This window comes from Protopterus annectens, chromosome 9.part0, assembly GCF_019279795.1.
Source record: "Protopterus annectens isolate FY-2018-M chromosome 9.part0, PAN1.0, whole genome shotgun sequence".
In the NCBI taxonomy this organism is placed as follows: Eukaryota; Metazoa; Chordata; order Ceratodontiformes; family Protopteridae; genus Protopterus; species Protopterus annectens.
In genome coordinates this window covers 814,283,262-814,308,170 of record NC_056743.1, presented here as the reverse complement: position 1 = coordinate 814,308,170, position 24,909 = coordinate 814,283,262, and the positions used below count along the sequence as shown (strand labels likewise).

At 40.9% G+C, this 24,909-nt stretch overlaps 1 protein-coding gene across 3 annotated transcripts in view; it reads left to right on the top strand.

The window, feature by feature from the left end:
- Positions 1 to 24,909, top strand: part of DIP2B (disco interacting protein 2 homolog B) — a 2,678,679-nt gene that overhangs the window by 2,459,861 nt on the left and 193,909 nt on the right. The window lies entirely within an intron of this gene.

Here is a 24,909-nt window from a genome sequence, read left to right as displayed (position 1 = left end):
CCAGGAACTGAAACTTGCAAAACTGCTCCTTGTGAATAGTCTTTTTTATCTCAGTAATTTGTTGACACTTTTGCAAGTTTCTTTCAGAGAATGTGTAGTACATCAGTAGGAACAACATTTGTAAAACTCAGTGCATACCAGTCAATGACACATGAGCTGCAGACTCACAAACTTGGCAGTTATTTTCCAGGTGTTCCATTCTAAGTGAATGGAAGTCTAGTCTGACAACAAATGGTAGGACTATTTGTTCTCAGTCTGTGCATTATGGGACAGATTTAGCTTTCCAGAGGAACCCCGATGTCTGCCCCCATGAGGACAGAAAAGAGTAAAAACAAAATAAAATTAGGAATGAGTTCTTATTTTGCTGCAGGCAGCTTTGGGAGGTGTAGTAAATCATGGCAAGATAAAAAATATATGTTTTCTTCATCATTTGCCCGTAGTGGTCCTTTAAGAGCTTCCTGCTTCTCATTGTTTGTATTATCTTTTGTTTAGTCTCTTCCCAAATACCCTGAGCAGTCATAATAGAATCCCATGCACTCAAACACTTCATGTTGTCAGTTCATGTGTGAATGCATATCCCCTTTAAAACAGTGAATTGCCATAACGTCGACGTGCAGAACAGGGAGACGAAAAACACAAAACTTTGTATTACCGAACGTTCACATCATCGTATGTTTTCACTGCGAAAAGAGGCAGTTGGCCAAGATAGTGAATTTTCCCTTTTTCTCCACTGTAGTGCGATCTCAGAGTTGGTATATTTAGTTAGGGGGTGTGGGGGTGCAGCCCCCCACTTGGGTGGGTATTTGCTTTGGTTTGTTTTTTATTTCTTTTTGAACAAGTGTTTACTTATGCAGTGAAAACTTATGATAATTTGAGCGTATGGTAATGTAAAGATTTGTGGTTTTCTTCTTGCTGTTCTGCAGGTTGACATTATGATAATTCTCTGTTTTAAAGTAGATTCGTGAATACATACTTTACCATTATAGCCTTTATTTTATCTTAATTTATTTTGGTACTTACGTATTATCGCAACCACATTTTCGCGGTTGCGAATTTACAATACTTCTGTACAAACGAGGCCGCAAACCACTGTAAGGTGGTATTTAGGGTCTGTTTTATTTGTTGTGGACTAGCTTTCAGTTACAGGGTCTGTGTGAAGGGGAAGACAAACATTTGAGGAAACCCGCTTCGTGTTTTCAGAGTGCCTTACACACACGCTTTGAATTACAATGCCTGCTGTTCTGACGAACGGATTATTTTGACAGTGTGGAAGGAAGCAGCCTTCAGAGAAGGCAAAGGCAGACCCTGTCATGATGGTTTTGGTCACTTTTTTTTTTGGAGGGGGGGGGTACTATTTGTAAAGACATCTTCTTGTCAAAATTTAAAAAAAAAAAAAAACGGTTGCTAACAGCCACAAAGTACAGGAAGAAGAGAGCATTGTCCGCAATGAGATGTTTTGGGAAAAGTGCTCTTACTATGTGTAATCATGAAGTGATCTCAGTAACTGGGAAGATGCAATGACATGCTGCCGCCAGAAGTGCATCATGCATAGACAGTTGACTATTTCTCTAATTTGTATTCATAACCCTGCATAAAAGACCCTTCCTTGTCAAAGAAAACACATCGTGTCCCATTTTAAAAATCTTACGGACACATTTCTACCCATTTCACTATCGGAAGCAACCTTACGATCGCAAAAATCTGGTAACTCATACTTAGTAAACCTTGTTATAAGTAGACAGTACTGCTTTGCTTTTATGTACTGATGCTTCTGTTTTAGTGCACCGCCTGTTTTAATTGCATTGATTTTAGTATGTATTACGGCTCTAGAGATATGGATTGCTTAGTTGGTGTTGTAATGCTTTTCTTGTGGATTGCTTTGACAACATTTGATGGCACGAGAAAAGGAATGCATATGAAGTAGTATGGGACATGCTTAACTGACGAGAGTTGCTAGCGATAAAACGGGAAACCTATTTTCAACACTTATTTTCTCAGCGGTTTGAATGGCAAACATTCCTAAAACTTAAAAACATTACAGAAAACATGTTCTTAAACTTTATAAAAGTTTATTACAATTTCTTCACCTAAACAGAAGCAACTAGCATTACCGCAAAAATGTGGTTGCGATAATACGTAAGTACCTTTATTTTATACCCCAAAAAGACCTTGAACTTTGTCAAAATGTTTCCAAAATATTTTTTTCTGGGTTTATTAACTACAAAATAACATCATCTGTGAATAAAGCCAACTTTTCTTGATTGCCTTACCAGTTGTATCTTTGGATTTGTGAATTATTTTCTTTGCCAATGGCTCTAAATATAAATCTTTTAACAAAGGGAAAGGAAGACATACCTGTTAGGTTTCCCTGTTCATACCACAGCTTGTCAGAGAGGAACCCTCACAGCTTTCACCCTTGTCTTTTGACAGAAGTTCCAGTAGGTGTCTGTTATGCACTTCTTAGGAGTTTTACCATTCCAGTTTTAAATTTACACTGGAACCGAGTTAGGTTCCTGATGGTGGTGCTAGCACTTGTACCAGATTATTTCACTGTGTTAATGAGATAGGAAGAAACTGCAGTTTTTTTCTTGTTTACTACCATCTGAGGAATTTTTTGAGGTTCATTGATTTCACTACGAAACAAACTAGGAGTATAAAAACTGGTTTAGCATGGGTAGTATGCTGTATTGAAAAAACAAGTCACTGATTCTGGCAAGTAACTTCCTCTCAATTATGAGGGTTCTAAGGTTTGTTCAGATGATTACCACTGCCTGCTTCCTTTAAAATGTTCATTAACTTGATTTGATATTTCAGTCATACGTGCTGACCTCTGACTTGATTATCACCTAGTTGATTTCCTTTTGGAGCTACACCTTATTTAGTTTGACCAGATTTCCCTGGCAAGAATTTAAAAGCTATCACATATAAACATAATTTACCACTTCTTTGATGCCCTGGTTGTGACTGGAAAAGGACTTTTGGGCCAGTCCATTTACCTTGACTTAAAGTAACTAAGTGAAAAAAGAGGTGGTCTCTTTTCTTGACAGGCTTCAATGTCAGCATTGCAGATAACTAAGTGTAGATGGCTTCCTACCATAATAGGAGTTTCCTTAACATACTGAGTCATTTGCTCAGTATAAGGAGGAGGTGTGAGGTAATGGTTATGGTCTTTACCTTACAGATTCAAGGGATAGGGTTTGATTCTGACTTCTGCTTATTGGTTAGGATTGTAATAGTCTGCAGAATAGTAATCTAGGATTGGAATACTACAACAGAGAAGAGAAGGACATCTATCATTTTGGTAAGATTTTACACAACTGTTTTATGTCCTTCTTTTCATCAATACAAAAGCTCATGAAGAGAGGATGGAGGGGAGAGGCTGTCTGTAGCTCTGTCTGGACCTAGAAATGCCATCCAGTTTGTAACATTTATTGAAGGTGTGTACACTGGTCCATGTAGCTGCTTTGAGAATAGAGCTAGTGTCCAATCCCTTGAAGAAGGGACTTGACGAGGCTATGGCCCTAGTGGAATGGGCCTTTACGGATGAAGCAAAGGTTTTCCCATGCTTCACATAGCGGAATGAAATGGCTGTAGAAATCCAGGGAGAAATACTCTGGAAACAGGCAGTCGCAGAGCCCTGGGGTGATAGGAGACAAAAAACTGGTCTGATTTCCTTATAGCTTTGGTCTTATCCAAGTAAAATCTAAGTTGCCTATGCACATCCAGGGCGTGCAAGACCTTCTCACTAGGACTTTCTTGAGAAGGAAAGAAAGTAGGTAACTGAATGGATTGGTTGAGTGACAATTCATTGACTACCTTGGGCATAAAAAAAGAGGTCGTATGCGAGGACACCCCGTCTTTATGGAAAACCAAAAAGGGGGGGGAGAGGCCATAAGGGCCTGGAGCTCAGACACACATCTGGCTGAAATAGTAGTTAGGAGAAGCACAGTTTTCCAGGAGCAAAGATGCACAAAATTATGATCGCAGAGTGGAGGAATAGGTTTCCTGGGAGGTCGAATGTGAAGGACGCCTTTAAGAAATTATTTATTCTCAAACCTGATAGCTGGGGGAGTAGAAGCAGACAGGCAGAAGTAGCTGACATATGGGCCTTCACTGAACAGTAGGCCAAGCCAGTATTGAGCAGTTCACACAAATAGGATAGAACCAGAGGGATTTCCACTGATAGTGGGTCCAGGTTTCGTGAAAGACACCAGATTGAAAATTTCTTCCACTTGGCTAGGTAGGATTTTCTGGTATTGGGTTTCCTGCCTTCCTACAGATCTGTAGACATGTCCTCCAAGAACAGGTGTCTAAAGGAGTTAAAACCCTATCACCCACAGAGTCAGCTGAAGGGTAGACAAGTGGGGATGGATGAGAGTTCCTTTGTCTTGTCTGAGAAGGTCCACCCTGTGAGGTAAATTGTGATGGTTGCCCTTGGCTAGATGCAGGAGAAGGGGAAACCAATGCTGTCTTGGGCAAAAAGGGGTCTTCAGCAAGATTTTTGGTTTGTCTTGTTGAATTTTGAACAGGACTTTTGGAATGGGAGGGAATGCATACAGGAACATCCCTTCCAAGAAAATGAAAGGGCTTCCAGCTTCCAAACCAGAGTTTGAGGGGCTGTGGCACAATATTGTGGAAATTGTCAGTTCATGGGGGAGACAAAGAGATCTACTTGAGGAATAGTCCACTGGTGGACAATGTCCAGAAACACATCCCTTTGAAACATCTATTCATGGGACTGTTGTAGGGATCTGCACAAGGTGTCTGCCATGCAGTTTGGTTGGATGAGGTGTACACTGCCTGGAGCATAACCCTGTATTGGACTGCCCGCTCCCAAACCTGGAGTGCCAGCCTGCATAACAGGCAGGATTTGATTCCCCCTGCATGTTCATATACCAGAGGACCGTCATATTGTCTGTAAACACTTTTATGGGTCCTGGAAGAAAGAGAGGATGAAAGGTTTGAATAGCCAGCTGCAGGACCCTCATCTCCCTTACACTGATGTGTTCTCTCTGTTGTGAGGGGGACCATAACCCTTGAGCTTTCAAATTTCCAAAAGCTGCCCTCCATCCTACATGTGAAGCATCAGTGAACAGCTGAACAGCTCTTGAACTGGAGGTGGGAAGTGCAAGGGGAGTCCGGGTTGAGAGACACTTGATGGATTCACCATTGAAGTTCCCTCTTCAGATAGGAGATGAGAGGAACTGTAAAGTCTAGAGGGTGTAAATGCTGCATCAAAACAGACTTTAGAAACCACAGAAGTTTCCTCATGTGAAGTTTTTCCAGAGGGAGCATTGGGATAATAGATGCCATGAAACCCAAAATCCAGAGGTACTCCCTGGCTGAAATGTGGTGGAGAGGCAAAAGGTTTCTGAAGTAGGACTAGAGGGCCAGTGCCTTTTGAGGATGGAGAGAGACTCATGAGGTTTGTCTGAGTCCTGCACCCCAGTAAGATGTAATCCTGAGAGGAGCAAAGAATGGATTTTTTTGTAGTTTATGGTGAAACCCAGGCATTGCAGAAGAGAAATGGTAAAAGGAATATTTTCCTGTAGGGTTTCTGGGGAAATTGCCATAAAGAGGAGAACATCTTGGTAAGGGAAAACATGGATGTCCTGAAGCCTGCAATAGGCAATGACAGGAGCTAGGCATTTTGTAAACACCCCTGGTGTTATAGAAAGTCCACAGGACAAGGTAGAGAACTGAGAATGCCAGGAAGCCACAGAGAAATGTAAAAACCTCCTGCAGTTGGGGTGTATGGGAATGTGCAGATATGCATCTTTGATATCCAGGGAGGCTAACAAAGCTTGTGTCAGAATTATAGTTTCATAGTTTGGTACTAGGCTATCTGCCCTGGAGCATTTATAAGCCTAGCCATAGTGATGTGGCTTTCGCCACCCCATGTAATGGTACAAAAGTGTACAGAATAGATTTAGAATACTGTGCCTCTGTCTAGTAGTGGCACAGTGAAGACCCCCTTACATAATAGAATTGGTTTACTGTGCCTCTGTCTAGTAGTGACACAGAGATGACCCCTGGGGTAAATCTACGATCTCCCATCCACTCGTCAAGATTTCTCTTGAAGAGAGTCAGCGAGGGGCTCTGCCTAACATGAACTGGGATTCTGTTCCAGAGTATGGGAAGCCTCTGAGTTATGAATCTGGCCCTCCAGCATGTCCTTTTCATATTTGTGCTGAGGTTCAAATCTTTAGCTCTCATGGTTCTGATGGATTTGGATTTTTTGAGGTGGAGCATGTCCATCAATTCCTGATTGGACATGGCCGTGTACGTCAGGCACAGATCACCTCTGAGTAGGCGGTATGCTACTGAATAGAGTTGGAGTTTCTTTAGTCTGGCAGCATACGACATATGTTGGAGACCCTTGATCCTCTTGGTGAGGTACTTTTGGGGTCTCTGTAGCTGTTGCAAGTGCCGGGTGAGGTACATACCAAATGGGGCATTGTACTCAATCATGGGCCTGATAAGGGAGGCGTACAGGGGCACAATGTCCTCCTTTGATCTGGGTGTGAATCCCTTCATGATAAGGTGGGCAAGGTAGAAAGTCTTTCTAACCACTTTGGCAACGTGGGTGTCAAATGAGAGGTCACTATCGACTTGGGTCCCCAGGTCTCTGATTACTTTTTCCGTACTCAGTGGGTTACCGCCTATGTGATAATTTGTGGGCACTTTGTTTTTCCCAAAGGGGATGACTATACATTTTTTGGCATTTAGTTTAAGGCCATGACTCCAGCACCAGTTGTCCATTTCAGTGAAGCCTTTCTATAGGATGTATGTGTCAGCTGGTGTATCGACTATGGCGCCTAGCTTGCAGTCATCTGCAAACTTTGTCAGCCACAACCCTCCCATGTTTGCTTTCACATCTGGGAAATAAATGCCGAACAAGAGGGGTCCCAGGACAGAGCCCTGTGGGACACCACTTGTCACTGGCTTTGAGTCTGACATGGCTCCAGCGATTTTGACTTCATGGGTTCTATCCTTTAGCCAGTTTGCCACCCATCTTGTGACATATGGATTTACATTTAAGCTGTTGAGCTGGTCTATGATGCCAGAGTGGGGTATTGTGTCGAAAGCTTTGGCCAAGTCCAGGTAGGCTGTATGGACTGCTTTGCCCTCGTCAATGGCTCTAGTGACTGTTTCGAAAAGGTCAACCAGGTTTAAAAGGCAGGATCTGCCTTTTACAAAGCCGAACTGGGTGGGATCAAGTGTCTGTAAATCCCCAATGTCTCTGTTTATTAGTTCCATAATGATTCTTTCCATAGCTTTGCAGACCAGGCTGGTTAAGCTTATGGAGCGGTAGTTACCAGGGTCAGTAGAGGTGCCTCCTTTGTGGGGTGGGGGACTACTGTTGCTGTACGCCAGTTTTCAGGTACATATCCTGTAGTAAGGCTAAGGTTAAATAGCATTTTTATGTGCGGGTTTAGCTCCTCTTGGAGTTCACGTAGCATGCAACCCAGGATACTGTCAGGTCCCATTGATGCTGTGTTTCTAGCTTTGCTGAGGGCGGTTCTCACCTGGACATCTGAGATGACAGGGAGGTTACATTCAGCTGGGATAAGTATTTCTTCTTTTATGGGTGAGGGAGGGCAGAAATTTGCACTGAACCTGTCTGCCAGAATGTTGGCAATATCTGTGGGTTCAGTGTATTTTTTGTCATTGTGAACTAACTCTGAACATATCTGAGGGTTTCCGCCCAGGTTTCTAACATAGCTGAAGAAGGCTTTGTGGTTATCTTTAGTGTCCATAGCGATTTTTCTCTCAAAGTTGGCCTTGGATGTTTTTATGAGAGAACATAGCTTTCTACTAGTGCTGATCAGAGATGCCTTCTCTTTATGGGATTTTGCACTGTCGTGCAGTAGCTTCCTTCTTTTGTTATACAATTTGTTTATGGCTGGGGTCCACCAGACAGGACGCCTGCCCTTGGTGGAGAGGGTCTTGGTTTTATTTGGGATTGCATGATCCATGCATTCTTGGAGATGTCCGTAGAAAGCATTTGTGAAGGATTCTGCATTGTGGGATGTGGTTTCCACTGTCCCAGTGGGCTTAAAGGATACCATCTCAGTTTTAAGAAGTGTAAAGTTGGCTTTTGAGAAGTTTTTCACTGTAGTCTTTTGTGTTGGGGGTGGAGGTGGGATATGTATATCCAGGGTGATTAGTTTGGGGTCAGATCTCACTAGTGAAGGGTATACTACCGGTGTGGAGCACTTTGTCCCTATGTTTATGTTTGTGATGATCAGGTCTAGTATATTATCTAGAGGTGACTAGCTGTTCCATTGCGTTTGAATTTATGAATTCCAGGAACCTTTGGGCTAGGGTGTTTGGGCTAGAATAATGCACCCAGTCTATGTTAGGGTAGTTGAAGTCTCCCAATATGATGGTGTTTGGTGAGACATTCATATCCTCCAATGTCATCAGGAAGGCTGAGTGGGGTTCCTGAGATTGGGAGGGTGGTCTGTAACATGCTACCAGTTGTATAGCAGTTTTGCCTATGGTTAGTTGCACCTGGATGGTCTCTGATGCTTCATGTGTTGCCACTAACCTGGAGGTGTCGGTGTCCTTGATGAATATGGACACTCCCTCTCCCTTTTTGGTTTGGCTCGAGTTTTGGGGCCGAAAAGCATGATACGAGGTATAGTCTGGTAGCGCTAGAGTGCTCTCAGGAGCCTTGAACCAGGTTTCAGTTACTGCACAGACGTCGATGTTCTCCATACTGAGGAGTGCTTCGAGAGCCTGCATCTTGCGATTTAGACTTCTGGCGTTGAGCAGCATTACCCTTATTTTTTTTCCATTTTTTGTTTTCTAAGGAGGTGGGTTTGTCTTTTGAGCCTTGCCTAAAAAAGGCACTATGGGGGTGGCAAGAGCCTTAGCCAATATCCGGAAGCCCAGTGGTGACAGATGCAAGCTGTCCCTTGCGAAGCACCGTGGCTTGTCCAGCATGTCATCCCAAGCAGACAGACATTGGATCCCCCTAGAATGACACCAGTATTTGAGCCAATTATTAAAGCTGGTCATCTTGTCTTTGTATTGTGGCATCATTCTTGGTGAGGGCAAGATGCTGCTCAGGGTCAGGGTCATACCAGCCTGGGCTACATAATCAGAGAGCTCCTCTATGTCTCTTTTCATGTAGTCCAGGGAGGTACGTCTCAGGTCATTCACGCCGGCATGAGGGAACAAGGTTTGAAGAGTTAACATTCGGAAGGTGGGTACCTTCAGAAAGGTGTTGAGATGAGGCACATCTAAGATGGGCCTGTAAGGGCCATCCTTTCTGGGCACCAGGAACACTGTAAAGTAGAAACCTCTTCATTTTTGGCTTTGAGGGACTTCATGAATGTTTTTTTGTCTCCATAGTCTAGAAGTACCTCTAGAAAGGAGGGTAAGTTGTTACTTGCTGGTTGATGAGAGCCCCTGAAGGAAGGCAGGAAGTCTTATTCCAGAAAGTACTCTTTTTGAATGATGGAGAGAACCCAGGAGTCTTGAGTTAGCTTTCCCAGACTGGCAGGGACAGAGAGAGGCACTGGGAAAGTGGAATGTGAGTGAGGTGAATTGGATAGTCAGAGGAAACCAGGTTTGTCTGTAAAGGGCCGCTTCTGAACCAGAGTTGCAGGAGCAGCCCTGGAATGTTGAGGTCTCCTACTGTCCTTTTTTGTTTTAGGTGGAGGAGGGCGTGATTGGTTATGAACATAGGCAGTCTTTGCTGGGTATTTTGTCTGGAATTTAGGCACTGGAGAAAAAAAACATACTTTAATTCCTGCATCTCTTTTCCTTTTTCCTGCAGAGATTTAAATAAACTAACCCCTGCAGGACCAAATAAAGTGGAGTTGTTCAGTGGGGCATGCATAAGCTTGGATTTAATATCCTCTGGTCATGGCTGGAGCCTTAACCAAGAAAATCTCCTTAAGACAGAACCAGAAGCAGCCTCCCTGGCAGAAGCCTCTGCAACATCATAGCTGTATTTGATGGAGTGGCAGACTACCTGTGAAGAAGATCCCATCAAGGATGCAGCCCAAGTCTTATTGTCTGAGTCATATAAATCTGAAATGACCTGGGAGAGTTGGGAGAGAAGGTCTAAGGCAAATTTGGTCATGCTTGTCTGTTAATTAATGGCTCTAAATGTGAAGGTGACTGAAGTATGCACTTTCTTGCCTAGTCTTTCCAGGTTCTTACAGTCCTTTTCTAAAGGAAGGAAAGAGGTTGAAAGCAGCAACCTGGGTAGTTTGTCTGAAGCCACTGAAATCATTGATGGATCTGCTGAAGGACATTTAAACTAGAATTTACAGTCCTCAGAGACCTTGTAAAATGGGTCAGGCTTCTTAGGAGCAGGAGGCTGGGAGTCTGGGCCTTAGAAGCAAAGGAAAATGCATCCAAGAAAGCAGGTAACACAGGAAAAGTAGCTGAAGTACTGGGTGATTCAAACTGTAGAAGGTTGTAGTACCTTTTTTGTACTTAAGATACCTTAGTGCTATCCCATTTGAAATGTTCTTATTTTAACTAAGGTCTCACCAAAGTAGAGTTCTTCCATGGGTGAGTCAGTTCCATTAGAGTCTTCCTCCTGGGAAGCATAATCTAGATGGCAGGGGATCTGTGAGGACTAGGCTAGAGATTCCTCTTTTGAAGAGGCCTCTTCATCTGAGGAAACCTCTTCCCTGATTCTTTTTTTGTGGAGATGCTGTGCATGGCATTGTAGGGATTGAAACACACGAGGGCCTTGAAAAAACCTTTGAATTGTTCCCAGTTATTATAAGGTTTCTTTGGGGAAGACAAATGTTTTGTTTTTTTGCTTTTTCTTTTGATGCAGGTCTGCCCTATATAATGTTGGAGGGCCTGGAATAGGCCTACATTCAATGACATCTGTGTGGATTTCCACCTGCACCAGGATCTGAGGTGTCATTTAGGGCCTTTGGTTATTACAAGCCACAATTCCTCCTGTACATCCTGGATGTTTGTCTGCTCAGCCTTTAAGGATGTGCCAGTGGTCGGATTCAAGACGGCCTCAATATCATGCGCAGACTGCAATCTGGAACCAGAAACCAGATGTATCTCCTGCTCTCATACACCTCAGCAGAGATGTCAGTATGAAGAGGTGCAGCAGCTTTAGGCCTCAGCATTTTGGCCTTCCACTTGGTGACCAACTCAGTCTCAGGCCCCAAGGAACCTTCCATCGTGCTTTTTGCTAATAATTTTAAGCGGTGGTTTTCCAAGTAAATGGCTGAGGAGGAAAGCCTATTTCTAAGGATCTTGAGTACAAAGGCCTGGAAAATGGGACAGGATTTGTGATCATGGGTAGGCCCTAGATAAAACAGACACTGAAGATGGCCATCTTTAAGTGGAATTTGTCTTCCACGCTGCCATTTGCCTTTTCTGGATGACATGAACCCTCCCACTAAACAGTAGTAAAAGAAAACAAGATTTCCCTAATGGGGGCACTTATCTGAGAATTTGCAGAAAAAAACAAATGACTAAGCGAGCAGACTGACGTTCAAGGTGGCATACGGACTGGCAGCAGAGAATTTCTGAGGTAGATGCTTGTGAATGTCACTTTTATATCCGATGTACGACAGCAGCCCACATGCAACATACCATGCATCCTGAAGTACTGAAAGACTTTTGCATACTGGATGACATCAGGTTGCCTGCAGCGGAGATCGCCATCTTGTTAAGAATACTGCAGCAGGGAAGAGAAGGACATCTATTGTTATAGGAAGATTTTACACAACTATTCAATGAATTTCTAACATTGCTCATTTCACACTTGCTGAGGCATATTGGGTTGAGCGTAACATTTACTCTTCTGCTGTTGCTGTCTCTATATAGAAGTGATTTTTTTTCCTCTTCGAAGTGTAGTAAGTACTCAAAGCTAGTAACATCATGGAGAAAGATCAAAACAGGTTTTTGTTCCTGTTTGTGACTTCTCTGTTTCAGAACTTTAGTTAATTTGGCATGATAAAACGTAAGAAAAGAGAAGTGAGTTTCCTGCAGAAAAGCACTCTTTAACATTGTGATGCATTTGCTCAAATACTCTACACCATTAAGTATGTGTGCTGTGAGGGTTTGAGTACTTAAGCTGTCTGTTTCAAGCAGATTTTGCTGGGTGGTTGTGTTTCATTGCATGTAGTCTTGAGGCTTTATAGTGGCTTCTGAATATATCTGCGCCAAAGTAAATATACCAGGTTTCTCTGGGTTTATGGGAGCTTTTGTTTTCTTATTATTTATTTATTTATTTTGCTTTTATTGAGCTTAGTTCCTGTAGAAGGACTGGGTACAGGTTAGAACCTTGATGGAGTTATACCTCCTGCCATGACTAAATTTATACTTCCTGAGCATTGTGCACTCTAAAAATATAGTGAAATCAGAGAGAGATTTATACCTCTTCTGAACTGTTCTAAACTGTCAGCCAGGCTATGCAGTCTAGCTTGTCCTAACAGTCACAAAATATTTTCTTTTTGCAGACGCACATACACCAGTATTTTCTCCAGAGCTAAAATTTAGTAACATTTTTTTCCTTTACATAAATTATTTGCATCAGTGTGTTACTTATTTTTTTTTTTACTAGATGTAGAATATGTGTAGAGTGGAACTCATTGTTCATAATTCTTAGTTGCAAAGCATACTTTCCAGGAGACCTTTAAGAAGCCAAGCCCAAATTCCCAATTGCCGTAAAGCACTGTCTGGTTAAATGATTTGCTCAAGGCCACTCGTAAGGCATATAAGGAGGGAAAGATTCATACTCTTTACCATTGGCACAGGAAGCAAGTCAGTTCATCACTTCAATTTCATTTACTATGACAGCGCTAATCATGTCATTGTTTTGCTTCATCCATTCTATAGAACAACTAAAATAATACCAAAAGGTGCCCTTAAGCTAACCAAAGTACTAGTAAAACTCCAAAATGGCTTAAACCACAAGAAATAACTCCTGGAACCACTCTTGTAGTATCTTGACCTACAGAAACACTTCCACAATGAAAAAAACAATACAATTTGATTTATTAAGTGCTTTCATCCCACAAGATATTGAGACTTCTTCAGAACAGTTATTTCATCGCAAAACCCAGTTTAAATAGAACCAATAAATTGACTAATTAGACTCATAATCATCCAATTAACCCATCTCATTTTTGAACAATTTTCTTAAAAACATCAACAAGTTCACATGATAAAGCCTCTTACAAACTAACTTTAAGTACTAAAACATAAAACATTCCAAAAAATGTAAACAGATTGTCAAAAAGTGTTTTTTTTTATTAAAAACCTAACTTGAATCACCTTTTATAATTTTTGTGCTTTTAATTTTAACATAGGTAGGACAGAAATATTTGCATTAAGTCCTGGTGGGTTAGTGGCATTTAATCTAACTTGCCACTGTAACTCCCTCTTTTCTATTTCAGGATGTTCATGTTTCACTGTTGCAGTCATTACATTTGGGTAATCTGCTGGCAGGTTGCCCTCAGTCGGCCTGAATAACAAAGTCTTGGGTCCTGCGTCGGTTGCTGTCTCCTCTTCCATGACGTCAGGTTGTCAGGGGTATAAAACATGCAGCCGACGCCATTTTATTCAGTCTTTCTTGCCGCGCGGTGCCCGAAGCAGAAGCAATTCGCAAGTGCCGGTCGGCCGACTCCTGAAATTTTCGTATTCGAGTTTTAGAACCAAAGTCTTCAAACTAAAGCTAAGTTCCCCGCTGGGGAAACTTTTTATTGCTCCTTACCGATGTCAGTAAAAGTTAATAATTGCATTACTTGTGGAAAGCAAATACCTCATAAGGATTTTCATTTGTACTGTATTCCTTGCCTAGGCCCAGATCATAACGTGCCTTGCTGTCGGTTTTGTGCTAGATTTAACCAACGCACTATTAAGCATCGGTATATTTTTGCTTCTAAATATTTTGGTTCAAGATTTAATTATCCTGAAATGACATCAGTTAGCATTCCGACTACCGCAGTTCATAAAAACTGCAAAGAAAAAGACAGAGACAGACCGTCAAGGTCCAAAACTGATGATGAAGCTTCTCCTAAGCCAGTCGTCTGTTCGCTGGTACTCAGTGAGGCGCTTTCGCAGCCCCTGATACTTGCTACTTTTGAGTCACAGGCCTCTACCGAGACCCATTCGGAGTCCGGTATGCCACGAGATTCTCGAGTATTGAACCCGTGGATGTTTCTACTTTGGATGGGTCCAGAGCCGCTGAGCAGGCACTGGCTTCTGAGGGTGTTTTCAGGCCTCAACCTTTTTATATTAAACCGATGCTAGCAACAATAACAAGGTCAAAAACAGCTTCTGTGTCTAAAAAAATGACGCATGAGCCACGTCCTCAGGCCCCTATGCCTAAAAAACAGATTATCAAAATGGCTGAGGATTTATTTACCTTGATCAGGGTTTCCCAACCCCCCCCCCCCTGCTAAGAGGCCTAAGCAAGGCACTAATTATGAATCTTCGGATCAGGTTTCCATTTCTTCTGATTCCTCTTCTGATCAGGAATTTTCTATTCCACCCTATGAGGATTCTGATGCAGAGGAATCCATCCCATCTGCATCTCCTCCTGAGGATTACTCTTTTGGAGAGACTTTGCATACTTTAAGAGAACATTTTCACTGGGAGAGTCAGGACTTCTCTGAATCAAAAAAGAGGCTTAGAGATTTTCTTCTTCCTCAGCATAGGCCTTTGGCAATACCTCCTGTATTAGACATTGTTGATGATGTGTTCTCAGAATCAAGCATGGCTCCTGATTCCCTGCCTCCAGCCCCTAGTAAGCCAGACAGATATTACAGGGTTCCTGACTCCCACAAATTTATTTTCAAAAATCCTGCTGCTGATCCAGAGACTATTTCTCAGGGTCCCAAGGGTGTAAAGGCCTCTACAGCCAAAAATCCTACCCCTTCTGATAGAGATTCCTGGGCGCTGGATAGATGGAGGTAAGAAGGTTTATGTCTGCAACCTTGGCAGTCAGGGCTTTAAACTGCCAGTTTCATATGCTTAAATATCAACAGCATGTTATGGGCTTACTGAAACAGAAAATTATGTTAATTTCTGATTGTGTGGAAAATAAAGAGTTACAGGAATTATTGCATTCAGCAGAAGAGGTTGGAAAGCATACTTTGCAATGTGGTTTTGATTCCTTGGAGGCCTCTTGTAGGGCTGCCGTTACTGGATCTGTGATTAGAAGGCATGCCTGGCTCAAGGAGCAAAATCTGCCTGATCATGTTAAAGCTAAATTGTTGGATGCCCCTTTGCAACATGATACTCTGTTTGGTAATAAGGCAGAAGAGGTTTTAAAGAGAATGGAAGACAAAGCTAAATCTATGCAAACTGTAAAAGATTTCTTGCAAGTGCAGCCACCCAGGTTCAGTAGGCACTGGCCTACTAAAAATTGGTCCTTTCATGTGTCCAACAGAGCCACTCGGGGCAAATCCAGGTGATCAAAAGGCTCCAGATACCAATCACAGGGTTCTTACAGGTCAAAGCAATGGGGTGCCTCCACTTCTAAATCTGGGGGAAACAAAGCACAACCCTACAGTAAGCAGTCTCAATGACTTTCCTCTACCATCACCAAGCACTTATCTTTTGGCAGCCCCCTTGGGGGGGGGGGGACTAGCACTTCATGCTCAAAATTGGCAGTTAATTACCCAGGACAAGTGGGTATTAAACATAGTATCCCAGGGGTACAGATTTCATTTCCATACTTTGCCAATTCCAAACGGATGGCCAGATCTGCCACAAAACCAGTGGGCAGCGGCCCAGAAACAAGTCATGTCCCTCATGGATATGGGGGCTATTCAACCGGTACCAGAAAAGGAAAAAGGACAAGGTTTTTATTCATGACTTTTCCTGGTACCCAGAAAAGGCAATTCATGGCATCCAATATTGGACTTATCGATTTTCAACATGTTCCTGGACATTCCAAAATTCAAAATGCTGACTTTACAACAGCTACTACCTATGCTAGGCAGGAATACTTGGTTAGTAACTCTAGACTTAAAAGAGGCATACCTGCATATCCAAATAAGGGAATCATGCAGAAGATACCTCCGCTTCATAGCAGGTTTTTTGCATTACCAATTCTCTGCACTACCCTTTGGCTTATCTATTGTGCCCAGGGTCTTTACAAAGTACCTGGCACCAGTAATTGCATTTTGCAGACAAAGAATCATTCAAATGTATCCTTATCTGGACGATTGTCTCATTCAAGCAGAGGACAAGGACACTCTTCTTCAACATCTGGCATTTATAAAAAGGCTTCTAGCATGCCTAGGGTACACCATAAACAAAAAGAAATCACAACTGGTACCCTCTCAATTAATTACATTCCTGGGTGCAAGCTTGAATACAACTGCCCAGATAGCTTAACTCACGCCAGACAAACAAAGGCAACTGACAACATACTTCAAACAAATGGCAACAAAAAACAGTTATCTGCAAGACAAATTCTGCAGGCTTTGGGGTTCATGGCATCCTGCATTCTACTAATTCCATATGCGAGACTGCATATGAGGAAACTTCAATGGTACCTAAAAAGTTTCTGGAGTCAGCATTGTCACAGTCTGGAAACAGTGATTCCTCTCATTCCCTGCCTACAACAGGAATTTCTTTGGTGGGCAGAGACATGTCACAACAAATTCACTCTACCCCCTGCCACCCAAACTCTAACTACAGATGCATCAGACTATGCTTGGGGGGCCCACCTGGCAGGGAGATGCATTCAGGGAAAATGGAGCCCACACCAAATGCATCTGCATATCAACCAGAAAGAGATGCTAGCTGTTCAGAATGCTCTGACAGCCTTCAAAGACTTACTTCATCCAGGACAACAACTGATAAAGACTGACAACACCACAGTTATGTGGTACATAAACAAGTAGGTGGGTACACATTTCTACCCCCTTTACAGACTAGCCATGGACTTGTGGAACATAGCCTTAACTTACCAAATACATCTTCAAGCTCAATTCCTGCCAGGAAAGCAAAATACTCTGACAGATGACCTAAGCAGAAATCTTATGGTCCCGCACAAATGGAAACTGGATCCACAAATCTTCAGCATGTTAACACAGAAATGGGGGTGCCCAGACATAGATCTATTTGCCTCTCCCTAAAATTATCAGTTGGACAAATTCTGCACAAGAACTCATCACAAAAAAGCATGGAAGGTGGATGCCCTATCCTTCAGCTGGAAAAACCTATGCCTTTCCCCCTCTGCCTCTACTCTCCAAGGTCTTACTAAATGTCAGACAGGAAAAAACAAAAACTGTCCTAATTGCTCCGGACTGGCCTCGCCAGCACTGGTACCCTCTTATAAGGAATATGTCTCACCTTCTTCCATGATACTTGCCTCAAATACCTCATCTACTGTCTCGGCAGAACTATTAAATTCTGCACACTCAGCTCCAAACTCTGAATCTTGCAGCATGGCTAATCAACTAATTATTCAAACAACACCTCTCAGTAAATCTGTGATGGATGTCATTTTGGAAGCCAGAAGGCCTAGTACTAGAAAATCTTATGCTGATAAATGGAACAGATTTTGTGCTTGGAACCAAGCACAAGGAATAAACATAGCAAAGCCCAGTATTCCTCAGATTGTACAATATTTGACTGAGATGCTTGACAAGGGCCTATCTTTTTCCTCAATAAAAATCCATGCCTCTGCCATCTCGGCTCATTACAACACAGAGCCTCCCCCCTTTTCTCATCCTCTGCTTAAACAGTATCTTAGAGGGGCCAAAAATTTAAGGCCTCCCAGAAGATCACCAACTCCTGCATGGGACCTCAATTTTGTGCTGGAAAAACTCACCCTGCCTCCTTTTGAACCAGCAGCTACTGCGGATATAAAATTTCTATCTTGGAAAACAGCTTTTCTCTTGGCAGTTACTTCAGCAAGAAGGATTTCAGAACTACAGGCTCTCATGGCTGTGAAGCCTTTTATTACATTTTACCTGGACAGGGTGTCCCTCAGGACCAATCCTCCTTTTATGCCTAAGGTGGTATCCAGTGTGGCTCTTAACCAGACCATTCACCTGCCAATATTTTACCCAAATCCGCAGAACAAGGGGGAGCTGATTCTGCATTCATTGGATGTACACAGACAACTACGATTCTACTTAAACAGGACCAAATCTCTAAGAAAGTCTGAACAACTACTGGTAGCATTTGCTGCAGAGTTAGAGGGGAAGGCTATATCAAAGCAGACTATTTCTAAGTGGATAAGCCACTGCATTTTTTTCTGCTATTTGCACCATGGTTAACCTGTGCCCAAGGGGATCAGAACACATTCCACCAGGGCTGCCGCTACTTCAACAGCTTTTCTCAGAGGGGTCCCAACCAAAGACATTCTAGAAGCTGCTACTTGGAGCTCTGTTCATACCTTCACAAAGCATTATCATTTATTATCATTTACCTCTCTTCTCCAAATCCAGGGCAGGCTTTGCCACTGCAGTCCTGCAGGGCCTTATAGTCGCTCCTAATGCTGTTTAGTTCCATCCTCCCATCCATAGCTTTGGGATTCTACCCAAATGTAATGACTACAACAGTGAAACATGAACATAATACAGTTGTGTACACTTACCATAAATGTAGATGTTCGAGTGTATTCACTGTTTCAGTCCGGGTTACCCACCTGCCATCCCCCTTTCTATACCTTTTCTTTCCTTCACTATACTCAAAAGCCTTTGTGGTGTATTTGCTTTTAGTTGAAAGTAAAGTTTATGTTTTTAAAAGTGCACCTATATATTTACTGTTTATTTGTATATATATTTCTGCTCCCCATTTGGGGGGGCACCTGACATCTGGGGCAAGAAAAACTGAATAAAATGGCATCTGCTGCATGTTTTATACCCCTGACGACCTGACGTCATGCAAGAGAAGACAGCAACCGACGCAGGACCCAAGACTTTGTTATTCAGGCCGACTGAAGGCAACCTGCAGCAGATTACCCAAATGTAATGACTGCAACAGTGAATACACTCGAACATCTACATTTATGGTAAGTGTACCCAACTGTACTTTCCCACCAGCTTCCTCTAGAATTTTTTGGAATAATATCTAAAATACCAAATTTGAATTTAGAAAAACCTTGACAAGCCAGACTGTGCTTAGAGTGCATTATTAGGGGTTTTCTTAGCTATTGCATACAAATGCTCTTAAATCCTGTTTTTTAGTTGTCTTTCCATTTTCTCAGTGTAGAAAAAACTACATTTTGTACAAATTGCAATGTGTACGATTCTTCTAGTATTACAGTTACCATTCTTCAGCATAACTTCAAAAGAAATATTTTGTACAGAAATGCTAAGTGCTTCTGAAATGTAGGAACACTGTTTACAATGTCCACATTTAACCATACCCTTAAAATGCAACTGTGTACTTGGTTTCAAGCGTTCAAAAAAATAATTTAAAGTTCTTCCTTATCCTATATACAAATTGTGGTGTCTCCCCTAGGGTTTCTGTCAGTTCTGGTGTGGTCGTCAAAATTACCCGTTCTTTTTTATTATGTCCTTAATTTCCTTGTAACCATGACCAAATGGTACCACCATACTAGTCGTTGGGTTAAAAGTCTCCCTATTTCTGTTTGTTCACAGTTGTTACTTAATAAAGGTTTAAATCTGTTTCCCCAACTTGTAAAATTTTATTAACCGTATTCCGAATTAACAAGGGTGGATACCCTCTATCTAGAAATCTCTTTGAAATGTTATCCACTTCCAATTTTAAATCTAATAAAGTGGAACACATTTGGGCAACTCGAACCAGCTGCCCTTTAAAGTTGTTTTTCTTAATATGTTGAGGATGTTACTCCTAAAATCTAGATAATTGTTGGAAAGGGTAGCTTTCCTATAAACCCCGTTATACAGATCTTTATAAAGAGTCACATCAAGATAGTTAATAGAAGTGTCTGAAAAGACACTAGTAAAACTAAAATTAGGAGAAATTTGATTTAGATAATCTGTAATGTCCTGTATGTGGTGGGAGTTTCTCTTCAATAAAATAAACAGATTGTCCAGATAGCAGAAGTTAAACCTCCCACTGTTCATTAAAACTGGATTTAACATGTTTTCCCTCCCAGACATATAACACTAGGTTAGTGTAGATCGCCAAGCTTCTGATTTGCCTTAAGTACTCGCCTTCAAAATAAAAAAAGTTGTTTTTTTAAATAATTTCCATCAATTCAACGGTAAAGTAAACCATTGTGGGACTAAGTCTGTGAGGTCCATTATGGCCTCAGCAAATAGTTGTAACCCTTCTTCATGTGGTATAGAATTAAAAGATCTACCATAGCAGTAGTTCTAAAGCAACATTAATTTGTAAACCATTCTTTCTTAATTTTAGATAGAAAGTCTCAAGAATCCTTAATCAAATAATCAACTAATGGATCTTTGAATAAGTCTATCAACATACACACCCAAAGGGTAAGTAACACTATTGTGAGCTGCAGTTGTAACCCTATAAGGGGGGGGGGGGTAAATGTCCTTATGAACTTTTGGTATTTCAAAAGCTACAGGAACTGTTGGATGGGGATTACTAAGAAAACCAATAGTATCTTATGAAATTTTCCCTGCAAAAGTGCATCTTCTAAAAACAATTTGATTTTCCTATGTGCAATCAATCCCTCATTTCTGGAGAAATCAACTTATTTTTCAGTGTCATGAAAAATTTCTAACATGTCTCCTTTGTAATTCATTTTGTGTACTATTACCACATCACCCCCTTGTCCAGCTTCATAATTCTCAAGTTTCCTTGGTTTAAGTCATTCATTAACATCCGTTCTTCTCTATGTAAATTTGAATATTGCTTTGCTTCTTACTATTAACTGAAATAACAAAATAAATTTCGGTACTACAGATGTTATCAAAAGCTGCTACCATCAGATGGGTGGGTGGGTTAAACAATTTTTTTTTTAAGTAAAAGCTCATTAGAATATTCTGACTCATTCTGCCCCTTAAAGAATAATTGAAGGTTCAATTTCCTAGTGTATAATTTAAATTCTGTTACTACTTCAATTGGTCTCACATTAAAAGAGGGTACAAATTTGAATCCTTTTTTAAAAAGAGAAAAAAAGGTGTTATCTACCTTGATGTTAGTATAATTGAAAATGTGAAAACCTTGGGAGGTCAACATTTTCCCTTCATAAGTAACTGATATTTCATTAGACTCTCTAACGCTAGGCGTTATTTCATTTGTTTGTTGTAATTGTTCCACCTCTGCCTTCCCAGTTTGTTTCTGACCTTCCTCGGACTGTTGGTCTGGGGTAAAAAAATTGTTGTTTCTTCTGTAGGTATTTTTATTCCCTATCCTTTCTGACCTTTAGTAGGGGGTGGTTCTGATCGTAACTTTGACTTGTCCCACTTTGATTCTCACTTTCATCCTGTTCATCATATGTAAAAACTACTTCAGGGTCCCTATAACTTCCATTGGTATAATTGTTCTCCCTATTTGGAACTGTTGAATATGTTGAACTCTCAGTGTTAGTAAAGTAAGCTTTAGGTAAAGGATAAACAGTGTGCTGGTTATAGTCTTTGCCATCTCTATAAAGCTTTTTTTGTTTCCTCTGCAAATTAACCTTAACATGCTGTTCAACCTTAGAAAAAAATCTCTCTCGTATTTCTTAACATTAAACTCAAATGATAAGCCTTTCAAAATTTCTTGATTTAACTCGGTAAGCTCACTAAATAACCTGTCTAAATTATGGTTGTTGAGCTTAATAGTAAACTGTACCATTTTGAGACCTTGTCGGTCAAACGTATCCAAAAGTTTTTTAAATTCGTTGTCACCCACACGCAGCCCATTAGGAAATTTAAGCACTCTAAGTCCCTTTTGTATGCGTTTTCTTTTTAAACATTCATTTAGATAAAGATTGTCACATTGCAAGCTTCGTACCTTAAAAAGTTTGGCTTTGAGTTCTTCTAACTTGTCCTTGAAGGTCTTAGTTGAATTTGTGACTTCGGTCCTCCAATCATTGTCCAGGGCAGAAAAAAGAATAATGTTTTTCTCTTTCTAACCCTGCAAATAATTAGTGTAGTCATTCTATAGAATACATTACCTTTGAGATTAGAGAAAGCATCAGTCTGGAAATATTTAAAGAAAGACTGGACAAATTTTTTTGGGAGGTGAGGATGTGAATATTGCTCTTTAATTGCAGAAAAGATCAAAGAGAACAGATTACAGTGGTTTGTGCACATGTGCAGAAAAGCAGAAGACAATCTGGTGAAGAAGATTTGGGACAGACAGTAAGAAGGCAATAGAGGTGGATGGATTGTGTGAGAAAAGATCTGTGACAGGCATGAGTGTCGAAGAAGGCAGGAGTGTGGCATTGAATAGAGAGAGGTGGCAACAGTTGACACAACAATCCGACCCCATGTATAAAATGGGAAGAAGGGGGTTGTTGATGGTGATGATGATTGTTAGTCTTCAGATTGGTAAACAGAGACAAACACACTTGTGTCCTTGTTTCACCCCATGATTTGATTTGTTGTCACTCCTTTTTGTTTCTCATTTGCTGTTTGCATTAGAAGTAACTGATATGTAATGTGCTGCTGTTTGATTTTTTTTCAAACTAAACAATTTTTATTTACAATGAATAAAGAGGACCAGTGGAGTGAATGCTCAACGGAACAACAAGCTCAAAGATAAATAGTTAAAAACAAACACCGCTGAGCAAAACAATGGAGGATTGCAGTCTCATTTAAATCACAAGTAGCTCCTAAATCCAATAGCCAATGATGTAAATAATCCAAGTGCAGGCGAGGTATGTAAAAAGCAGGTTTATTAATAAAAGAGGTGGCATGAGCTTCTTCAGACCTATACAACTAAACTGTCTGTAAACATCAGTTTAAAAGCCAAAATGGCGCCAAAATCATGTCCATTATTTAAAGGTACATGGCTCATTAAAAATATCATGTAAAAAAGTCATATATAAAATTCCTATACACCATCATAAAACAGTGCGGCATTTCAAAACAAAGCCATTCATATTCATATCCATTATTGGAATAAATGAATCAAAAGTATGTGTGACAGGTGGGGAGGGAAAAATTTTTTTTAATAACATAACTATCAAAACATTGACAGAGCATCTATGCATATAAAGGTTCAAAAGACCCTACTGGCCACAAAGTAAAAACTCTTCATAGCCTCTTAGCATCTTTGGACAATAACCTTCTTGATTTCAGCAAAGGGGAACCCTTCCATTGAGACCTGGGGTGATATCTGCCCTAAACTTAATAATCCAATGGATTTCCTGGTCTCTGTATAATTGTTAATGTCCCTCTCCTGTATGTCCTTGAGATCTGTTCCAAGATCCTGAACTTAAACGATGCTCTTGACCTTTGTCATTAGTATGTTTGGATAGTGCATTATGTGTAGTACCTCTCCTTGTGTGGTATACATGCTCACGAATCCTATCCTCAGTGTCCTATTGGTCTTGCCTACATAGTAGGCTGGACAGACTGTGCAGCAGGCTAGGTAAACTACATCTCTGGACATACAATTGCCCTCGTCCTGATGTAGTAAATACCGAACCATATGGATATCGGAAGACAGGGTCGGTTTCTATATATGAACAAAAATTGCATTTGTCGCATGTGGTCATGTAGGGACCCAACAAAGCAGGTGGATCATTATGGACCCTTGGGTAGCAGAGCAAACTCTTTAAGTTCTTTTTATTCCGTAAACGAATCTGGTCAGTACCTGTAAGGCTCTTAATAGTTGGGTCAACTGATAAAACGTGCCAATGCTTAGAGAAAATATCTTTAAGTGTACCTACATCCCTGGTGTAAAAAATGGGAAATGCAATTCCATTGTCCATATTTGAACCGCCCTCTTGGCTATCCAAGCCATCACTGGCCTCTCCCGCGTATATTTCAACAGCACCATCTGAGAAATATGGTTTCGCTCAGGTCTCAATGGAAGGGTTCCCCTGCGACCTTTGCTGAAATCAAGAAGGTTATTGTCCAAAAGATGCTAAGAGGCTATGAAGAGTTTTTTACTTTGTGGCCAGTAGGGTCTTTTTGAACCTTTATATGCATAGATGCTCTGTCAATGTTTTGATAGTTATGTTATTAAAAAATTTTCCATCTGTCACACATACTTTTGATTCATTTATTCCAATAATGGATATGAATATGAATGGCTTTGTTTTGAAATGCCGCACTGTTTTATGATGGTGTATAGGAATTTTATATATGACTTTTTTACATGATATTTTTAATGAGCCATGTACCTTTAAATAATGGACAGGATTTTCCATTTTGGCTTTTAAACTGATGTTTACAGACAGTTTAGTTGTATAGGTCTGAAGAAGCTCATCAGGCTGCGAGCACCTCTTTTATTAATAAACCTGCTTTTTACATACCTGCACTTGGATTATTTACATCATTGGCTATTGGATTTAGGAGCTACTTGTGATTTAAATGAGACTGCAATCCTCCATTGTTTTGCTCAGCGGTGTTTGTTTTTAAATTTTTATTTACAGTTAAGAAAATGTGAATGAATGTTAGCATTCTGTGTTGCGGAATGCTGGGAAGGTAGCTTATTCATTTGGACAGGGCTGATTACTTTAGTTTTTCACAGGCATATATTAAATATCGGGGACTGCTGTTATGAGTGCTTCAGGCATCTGTATTGTGTTAGAAGGGGAAGCTACAGAGTTTTGGTGGGAAAAAGTGAACTACTTTTATCCCTGAGTCAGCAATCATGACTTATTCATAAGAACAGGACTAAAAAAACACTGAAGAGTTTGTAGTTGTTTTCTTCTTAGTTGTAATTTGAGTTGCCTACTTGCCCGTTATTTGTGTGTTACAAGGTGAAATTTGTGTTGAAAATATACCCAATATGACTAGAGCAAAATGTTCAGAAACTGCTTTAGTGGAACAGTAAGTAAAGGTAGCAGTTTAAGTGCATACCCCCCACCAGAATTTACAA